Below are 10057 nucleotides of genomic sequence, written 5' to 3' on the forward strand. Positions count from 1 at the left end.
ATCGCAAGGGAACCAGACACGCCAATGCAGACACATTGTCCCGGCTGGTGCCCCAGGGCCCTTGTGCATGCACCACAGGTGGGGCACGCTGCAAGGAGGCGAGGCCGGAGTGAATGGTCATCGCTCCTGTACACACAGCAGAAGGCGCACAGGGTGAGGTCCAGCTGACCAACCACGACCTGGGGCTGTCCTTGGACGATTGGAGACGTCTACAGCTGGAGGAAGCCCCCCTGCGAGAACTACGTGCCTCAGCGGAGGCAGGGGGAGAGGAGTACGTTGTATGGGAGAACCTCCTCATGCGGTGGGACCCAGCAGGATGCCGGCGGTGCCTGGTGGTTCCGGAGTCGCTGCGTCGACAATTGGTCATGGATGTACACTGCCACCAGCTGCTGCACCTGGCGGGGCGGAAGACACTGGGCACATTACAGGGTCTGTACTTTTGGCCAGGCATGACCGCTGACGTGCACCAATGGGTGCTACCTGTGTAGAATGCGCGCGGCGGAAGCCAACACCCCGGGTAAGCCGGGCGCCCCTACAGCCCATCACGGTGACCAGGGTCAACGAATTGGTTGTGTTAGACATCCTGGGACCACTGCCGGTCACGCCACGGGGAAATAAATACCTGTTGGTTGGTGTCGAGTACTGTACGAGGTGGCCGATGGCGTGGGCCCTCCGGGACCAAACGGCACAGATCATCGCCGATGCCTTCGTGGGGGGCTATGTCTTTGATAAGGGGGCCCCAGAGCGGTTGATCACGGATCAGGGCAGGAATTTATCCTCACAGCTATTGAAGGACGTCTGCTCTATCCTGGTCACTAAAAAGGTCCGAACATCTCCGTATCATCCCCAGACCAATGGGATGGTGGAGCGGCTTAACCGCACCATAGCAGCCATGCTATCCCAAGTGGTGGATGAAAACCACTCCGACTGGGACCTCCACATTCCATCGGTCTTAGCAGCGTACAGGGTGGCCCTGCACACGGCAACGAGGTTCTCGCCATTTTTCCTAATGTACGGACGGGATCCCATTCCGCCTATTGAGGTGCAGCTGACGGACATTCCCACAAGAGCCGACGCATGGCCCAAGGCACTAAAGGCCTCCCTCATTGATTTGAGAGGCCCGCCAGGCAGCCGAGGCCGCATCGGCCACCAGCCAAGAGATCAATGTACGGATACCTGAGAGGACAGTGACAGCCAAGCCCTTTAAAATCGGGGACCAGGCATGGCTACACTGTCTTCAGGTGCCGGTTGGCCTCTCACCGAAGCTACACCGACCCTGGTCGAGGTCATTAAAGCACTCCGACCGCAGTGCGTCCAGATCCAAATGGGTAAGCGACGATGGTTTGTACACCCCACCCGCCTTAAGCCATACATCTCTTCATTATCATCACCGCCATCATCACCGCCATCGTCACTGCCATCATCATCACCCCTACCTGGGCCAAGGTCGCCGGCCACCACTCACTGACCGGCAGGGGGTTTGGTGCCCTGTGTTCCCTTGTCACCTACAGCGCCCCATGTGAGGCCTGACGGAGAGGCGGGACGACCGGGGGTCGCGGGGGCTGGAGAGACAGCAGCACCGGACAAGGCGACACCGGCGCCACCGAACCGGGGACCGTGTCGAGACGGCCTTCGAAGTAGGGGGCCGCCGAGGTCATCTGCTGCCTGTGGATGCCCGGGCTGTTACGGGACTCTGGCTGGAGAACCGGGCAGACCGGTTAATTGATTTTGTTGTATTGGATTGTATGGTTGTGGGGGGTTGAGGACGGTCGTCTCTGTCGGGGGGGGGGGGGGGGAGGGCTCGTGGGGAGACTTAAATGGGCCATGGGGTAGACAGAACCGAGGACGTTTTTTTTTTCTCCACGGGGGGGGGGGGTGATGTAGGGGTGTCAGGGGAAGGATTCCCACCAATAGGAGGGTTGGTGGGACGGTGACAGGAGAAGGGGGAGGGGTAATCGAGGAGATATAAGGAGAGAACTGGCGGGAAGAAGGGGCCTTGGGCGGGAAAGCGATTGAGAGACGGCTGGAGAGAGGTTTGGATGACAAAAGAGGAATAAACACCTGCAACCCTTGTGTCGGCTCTCCTTTACACATATGCAGGAATTATCAGAATTTGTCGTCGTTTCAGTACGAAGGGAAGAGTGACATCACTTGGAGCTAGGTCGATTCTCGGGATGAAAAGATTTTGCCTCGGTTGCATTCCTATACAATCTCTGTGGTGATTAAGTTATTTTGTAATGATTTGACCATCAAACGCGTTCCATTACAAAGACCATTATTCGGGTTCAGATTTCGCAGCAGCATGATGATAAGTCACGCCTGTCTTCAGTGCCAATGTGTGTGGCAGTATTCCTGAAGGCGTTTTATCGTGAAGAAATTCTGGAGGGTAATTCAATGCGTCCACAGGATCTTCCGACGCGATCGAGTCAGAGCTATAATATATTTGGAGATCTCCGGACAGCTGTGTGATGATGTTTCGATTCATTTCGAGAGTGTCCTTGTTGATAGGTGCCAGAATTACTCTTTCTGGTAAAGGGGAAGTTACCCCTTTGTATATACGTGTTATAATAAATGTGTTGCCTCTGAAGAATAACGTCTGCAACTCAGTTGGACTCACTACACGTGTAGTGGTATAGTGCTGGCTGCTAGCAAAAAAGGGGAACTGCGGTCTGCGGCAGTACTCAAGTCAGCAGGCCATGATATACACTTGAGGGGGACATCAAGGGGAAAGGTCACAGAGGGGGACCTATCGGGAAGCCTCGGGAACCTGCTAGTAGGTTCCAGAGAAGGGGCGTGGCTGGGGTGGAGCGAGGCCTAAAAGTATGAGGGCCCTCTGTGAGGCACCTCATGGCTGTTGCTGGAGTGGGATCCCTGTTGTGCTGTTCAAGATCATCGCCACCATCGCTGTCGTCTCGTCACCATCATCGCTGTCATCTTCACTCGATATTGCGCTATTAGATAGTTGTTGGCTGTCTCGGTTCAGCACCGTCAGTGCTAAACGGTTAGTGTTGTGTATAGGCTAGCAGCCAACGTAGAGTTGTGTATAGGCGAGCGACTGTAGAGTGTGTACCCACATCGGGTGTGTATTATACTTGTAGGCACTTATAAAATAAGTGCCTCCAAGTCTTATCGTCTCCGAGTAAGTCACATACGATTCATTACAGGTAAACTTGTACCGGCTACACTCGCCTTGTGGTCGTCCTGTCAGAACATTGAATGTGTTATTGATTAAAATGAACATCATCCTTTTAAAGCTGTCATCCGATATGATAATCATGGCAAAACAGTGATTTTTTTTGGCTTATAATATTTTAAGGCTTATGCTGCTTTTTTCTCAATTAATTTAAATAAAATCTACTTATCTGCGGCACAAAGTGCCCTCCCATCAAATTAGGGCACAGACTAAATAATGAACGTATTAGTAACGACATCTGTACCACGTGCAAAACAAGCGAGTGACAGCGGCGGCAGTAACATGGACAGCAGTGCCAACTGTAGAAAATTATCACTGAAGGCCTATAAGAACCTTATCTGACCCGGAATGACAGTTAATGTGCGCGTCACACCTCGATACGAATTCTACGAGGTGGATTTTGTTTGGATGTGCGAGTTCTAGTGGTATGGTCACTGTGATTGGTGCGTGATGTTTAACCGAGCGTGACCAAGGAATAACTCCGTGTGATGACACTGGGAGAAATGCCGAAAAGGCAACCTGCAAGCAGGGGAGATGTGCCGATGGCCGTCTACAGGCATTGGCAGGGCCAGAGCAGCCCAACTGCAAGGGTCATTGGGTGGTTGTGGACATTGTGCAGCAGAGAGAGACTGGTGACGCGCAGGCACTGCTTGCTTGTGCAAAGAATGTATTTGTGCAATGAGCAAAAAGGAAAGGAGCAGCACGAGGTCTGGCCGTGCAGGCGAGGGTGTTGGCGATCTCGCAGGTGATGGTCGGACTTGAACAATTGAGAGCCCCTGGGGTGGGAGTTACAAAGGAAGGACAGATGTGGGGTCAGTGTAGCTGTCGGAAGGATAAGGTGGAGTCGAGAGTGCTGCCAAGGAACTTGATGCGGTCGGGCATGATCTATTGTAGGGCATGGCCACTTATACCGAAGTTAGATTCCAGGAGGCCAATGAGGAGTAGGTGTGTGGGGGCTGACGCCCACCTCCCCGCTCCCCGTCAGCAGGCGGGGTGTGACGTCCACCCCCTCCACTATCCCCTCCTCCTCGGCCACTTCTTGCCGGGCCCCCGCCGATCGAGTGATCGACCCCCCCCCCCCGCACCAGTGCACTCTCTGAGGGACATGGCTAAGTGGCTGGCTCACCACCGCCCGGAGTTATCCCACACACCCCCACGTACACCACCGCTAATGCGGAGGTGGCTGCTTGCACGTGCATGCCCATGCAGGTACACGTTGCCCACCATGGCTAGCGCTAAAAATAGCCGTATGAATATGCACCCCTACCCTTCGGTGGATCAGCCTTAATCCTCTGTGCAAACAGATGTTAATGCTAGCGGGAAGGCGACGGCTGGGACAGGGCTGTATTAATATGCCAGCCTATCCTCCGGTGGATAAGCCTTAATCCGCGGTTTACCACTACTGATGCTACACAAAAAGGAGATGACCTGCAGCAGGACCCTGGGTGCACGTCTCGCCGTTAAGGCTATTTCTACTGTAGATTTCAAGCTTTCGTGACTGCAAGGATTCATAATCTTTGTTTTTTTCGGTAAAGTCACGTATGTAAAACAAAATTAACATAAAAGAAAGCAACTAAATCAAATCACGACGTTTCGGAGGCAACACAAGCTTCTGTCTTCAGGTGGAACAGTCACAGCAAGATAGCTGCATCAAGTGGTGAGCTCTGAGACCCTCGAGCTTATAAACAGGTTAAGGTCGGGGGGTGGAGCCAAGCAAGGAGCGACGACGGCGTGCGGGGCTAAGGTTAAGGTGGGGGGGAGGAGCCAAGCAGGGAGCGACGACGGCATGAGGGGCTAAGGTTAAGGTGGGGGGGAGGAGCCAAGCAAGGAGCGACGACGGCGTGCGGGGCTAAGGTTAAGGTGGGGGGGAGGAGCCAAGCAGGGAGCGACGACGGCATGAGGGGCTAAGGTTAAGGTGGGGGGGAGGAGCCAAGCAAGGAGCGACGACGGCGTGCGGGGCTAAGGTTAAGGTGGGGGGGAGGAGCCAAGCAAGGAGCGACGACGGCGTGCGGGGCTAAGGTTAAGGTGGGGGGGAGGAGCCAAGCAGGGAGTGACGACGGCATGAGGGGCTAAGTTAATCCGTCTTTGTTATGTTGAGGGTTCGGCGGAAGTGGTGATTCACTGCACGGGGGCAATGAAAAAATTGTAAAAAGGCTCTGCGCTTATAAGGTAGCTGAAGTTTTGACTTGGTTTATGACATCTTTCCAGTGGTTGCTTAATTTAAAATCATCCTCTCGGTTGAAGTTGTGTCTATGTTTGTATATCTGGATGGCTTCATGGACAAATCTTTGGTAATAACCGGGAGGTTTGCATAGTACTTTGGTGTCGGATAAAAAAAATGTCATGAGAACCCGCTGTGTTGAGACAATGATCAGCCACGGCTGAAGAATTCGTTCTGCCATGTTTCAAATCTGATTTGTGCTCGCGAATTCGGTCAGAAATATGTCGTTTCATCTCCCCGATATAGCAGTCACCGCAGATACAACTCAATTTGTAAACATTCAATTTGTAAAAACGCTCTCCCCACCTTAACCTATATATAAGCTCGAGGGTCTCAGAGCTCACCACTTGATGCAGCTATCTTGTGACTGTTCACCTGAAGAAGGAAGCTTGTGTTGCCTCCGAAACGTCGTGATTTGATTTAGTTGTTTTATTTTCATTTTGTTTTACCAACGTGACTTTACCGAAAAAAACAAAGAGTATATCTACTGAGTAAACGCGCTGCGTAAAGCGCGCTGTGCAAACACGCACACGAGCGCAAGCACGCGTAAACGACGCCGGCTCTGTGTGCTGCAGAAAACGCGCCTCACGCACACGCTCAAATCACTCGCAAACCGTCATGGTCGTAGAGATGGTAATCTACGCGCAAACGGCATGGAGTGGATTTAGCGCACCCCGACCCCCACCTTAATCACTCACGCGGCACAGCAGGTGCGCGTTTTCTACACACTCGAATGAAAACCCGCGTAAACAATTATGGTTGTATAGATGGTAATAGGGGCACACCTCACACACCAACCCCGTGCCAACACCCTGCAGTCCCGCGCTTGCTCTCTCACGCACCCCGCCCTTGATGCAGTCGCTCCACTCAAAAATAACAGACACCACGCTGAAGATCACTCACACACAGAAATCACACAACACCGATCTTCTGAACTGAAGTTGGCGCGTCTAAAGAAAACCCTGTGCGGCCCAGAGTAAATATTCTACGAGCAGCGCGTAGCCTATCCCTATTCAATCCCTGGGTGTACCCGCACTCTACTTCTCACCTCGCAGACGCACTCACAGTGTCCCACGGACGCTGTGGGAGTCAGAGGGACGAGGATCCGAGAGGTCTCTGCCAAGGGTCGAGTCGTAGCAGCACTCGCTAGCATCTCTCGGACGCTGCGAGCACCTGGGAGTCGGACTGGGCGGCTGAACGGCTGGAGGAGAACTGCTGAACGTTTTTCCGCTCCCTCCTTTTATGCCCTCGGAATCCAATGATCCAAGGTCACGTGGTGTTATCCTGTGCGGCCAATCGGGCACCTACCTTTCGATTTTAAACCGATGCCCACACCTACCTGGAGCGTTGCTTTCCATTACGCCTCGATCCATTGTCTACACCTCCGTCCTCCCCGGACTCAACCGGTTTGATCGGGGTGGTCGTCCCACAGAATACACATCTGCAGTGGGTCCAGGAATTTCTCTCCCACCTCCTCTTATGTGCTGCTCGCGGAGTGTTTGCCCTCGAGGCCCTATCTCCCTGTGCTGTGAGTGTCTCATTGTGGTAAGCCTGGTGAGCTTCGACGCGCCCATACAATTTGAAGCCAATTCACAGGGGCCGCAATGCAATTTGGCCTGGGGGGATCAGCCAATCTCCTGGCACTGGGAAGCCGTGGGACATCCCCACTAGGGACCCCTCGGGTAAAAACCCATGATACCAGGTGACCCCCTCCACGAGACCCTACGTGGGTGCATGTGTGTGTTTAGTGGGGGTGTGCGTGCGTTCGTGTGGAGGGGTGCAAGGGGATGGCGGCACCGCCGGAGTTGCTCCGTTGCTATGGCACCACAGGTGGTTAACGGTGATGAAGGCCGCAGGTACGTCGAGGCGGACGAGCGCTGGAGATGTTGAGATGACTGATGTCGATGCTGCGGATGTTTGGCGTGCCATGCTGGTGCTCAGGAGAAGGTGCCGCTGCCTGTGCTGATGGTTACAGGTGAAGGGTGAGAGGGTAGCGGACTTCCATGCGCCAGATGCGGGAGTGCTGTGTCGCATGAGCGAGTGGCTATTCAATGGAAACCATCACCTCCTACTGGCAAACTAATGGCCCAGCTCTTCCACGGGAGATTACTATCCTGGTTTCTTGAGTTTCCACTTCGTTACCTAAAGTAAACTTGAACTTAAAGTTATGTTTAAATCAGCTTGGTATTTTCCCCCAATAACCTATTTGTAAATGACCCAACTGTATTATATTTGGATATACACTTTAACTTTGCATGTATCTCATCTAAAAAAGTTCCATTGAAAAAGTTTAAGAACTGAATACGAGTTAGATGTATGTCTGCTTTGGCTATTCAATGCCATGGATACAAATTCTGGGCCAATCCGGGTCATTCTGCTGTGTGGTGCGGGAGGAAAGACAGTCTTTGGGAGAGTGGGATCCTAGGAAACCCAAACGGGAAACGGCAAGGGACCGAGAGTCTGGGATGCCCGCCTCTGATATTTGTGCACTTTGGTGGATGAAAAGGGATTTTGGATCTCTTGAGTCCTCACCTGGCTTATCCATTAGGGTTGTCGCAATATAACCTCTCAGAGCGGGAAGTAACTGACTGGGAATGTATGTACGTATGTTTGGTTGAACTTTTTTTCTCACCGTACGTAGCCAACCGTGCTAATCGGAGGTGCCGAAAAGGAACAACAAATTAAACACACAAAATGAAGACTCATAATAATAGAGTTTTTCCCCTTTTTTTCTGGCAACAAAACTGAAACCTTTTTACAAGGATTCATGTCTGCATTAACCACAATACTTGTAGTCAAAATGCAAACAAAAAACATACTATGATAATATATGCATTGTCCTTGAAACTTTGATAGTGCATTGTCTTTTGAGCTGTACGCCTTTTGGATTCCTCTGGTCGAGCACCAATTGGGTCGAGGCTCAAAAGAAAGCCGTCCCTTGGTGTGGACCAATCAGTTTCAAGGACAGTGCATATATTATCATAGTATATATTTTTCTTCTTCTTGGTTCTTTCGGTAAAGTCACGTAGAATGAGAATAAAACAATAAAACAAAATAAGACAATAAAATTCTCACGACGTTTCGGCCACAACACAAGTAGCCTTCTTCAGGTGAATGAACAGAACTGTCGGGACGACAGCGCTTCAATGAATGCTGCTAAGATTTGCAGCGTCTTTTAAGCAAGGTGGGAGAAGTAAAGCGCCTTGAAAAAGGAGTTTACATATCAAACAGGATAATTTAGCATTGAAATAGCTGTGATAAAGTGTTGGATCAGCAGGGTGTTAAAGTCATAAATTAGCATGTAACTGGGAGATTAGTATGATGTTAATGTGAGGGATTAGCATGTGACTGGCCACGGAAATAGCTATGTTAAAGTCAAAGTTTACATATCAACAGATGTATTTAGTATATGGACGCTAAAGGACTGCAACTACCCAACTATCATACAATAAACCGATGTGAAAAAACTAAGTATAAACTACACCAATATAATAAATGTACTCAATACATTCTTCAATAAGTTGAGCTATTAACATAAAGTAACTGGGTATACACTACACTATATAATGAATACCATATAGTAAACTAATAATAAAAAACTAAAATATAAACTACATCAATGTTATCAATAAACTCGATATACTCTCCAATCAGCTGAGCTACTAACAATAAGTCGTTATACATTACAATGCCATATGGCGAAAAAATGGGTGGCAGTTTTTTTATTTTCAACGTTAGCACCATGGACAGTGACGAGCTTTGTTCAGACGGACGAGTCCATCTATGCTCGGAACAGAAGAGGGGGGAGAAACAGCCACGATGCGCTGTTATACTCCATGTTATAAACCATACCATTAACCGTGGTGTGAGAGGTATTAAGAGGCAATGCCAGCGAAAGGGCTGGGGTCTGAAGGTCACCGTAAAATACAATTAATTAAGAACCGAAATGGTTTAAAACATCTTTACAATGGTTACTAAGCCAGAATCATTGATGAACCAGGTCTTCAATGATTGCGATGGTGTCAGGTATCGGAACTTTGGTGAATAAGGACACCACATCAAAACTGACAAGCAGGTCGTCTGGGGACAGGGAAATGCCCTTGATTGTCGATACCAGGTGAGTAGAATTTAATACCGCAGAGGTGGTTTTTCCGGTGAAAGGTCGCAGTATATCAGCCAGAAAACGCGCCAGTTTGTAGGTGGGGGAGTTGATAGTGGAGACGATGGGACGAAGGGGTGTATCTTCTTTGTGTATCTTTGGAAGGCCATATAATCTTGGTGGTCTGGCAGCAGAGGGTTTCAACGAGAACTGTTTGGTCTGATCAATTAATGCTGTTGAATCAGAGATGATTCTGTTCGTTTTGGTAACCAGGTTGTTGGTGGGATCTCTTCTTATTTTTGTATAGTTGCCATCGTTGAGGAGTTCTTGAATTTTGTTGTTATATTATATTTTGTCCATGATGACAGTAGCATTGCCGTTGTCGGCTGAGAGGATGACAATGTCATCTCTCTTTTTTAATTGAGATAATTCAAAGCGCTCATCTTTGCTGATGTTGCTAGGTGGCATCTTAGCGTTTTTGAGGGTTGCAGCGATTTCAGATCTTGCTACGTCTGCAGCGATGTGACCTAGGCCCTTGAGTGCA

Source organism: Petromyzon marinus, chromosome 60, assembly GCF_048934315.1.
Source record: "Petromyzon marinus isolate PM22_M1 ecotype Great Lakes invasive population chromosome 60, UKy_Petmar_22M1.pri1.0, whole genome shotgun sequence".
NCBI classification, from domain to species: domain Eukaryota; kingdom Metazoa; phylum Chordata; class Hyperoartia; order Petromyzontiformes; family Petromyzontidae; genus Petromyzon; species Petromyzon marinus.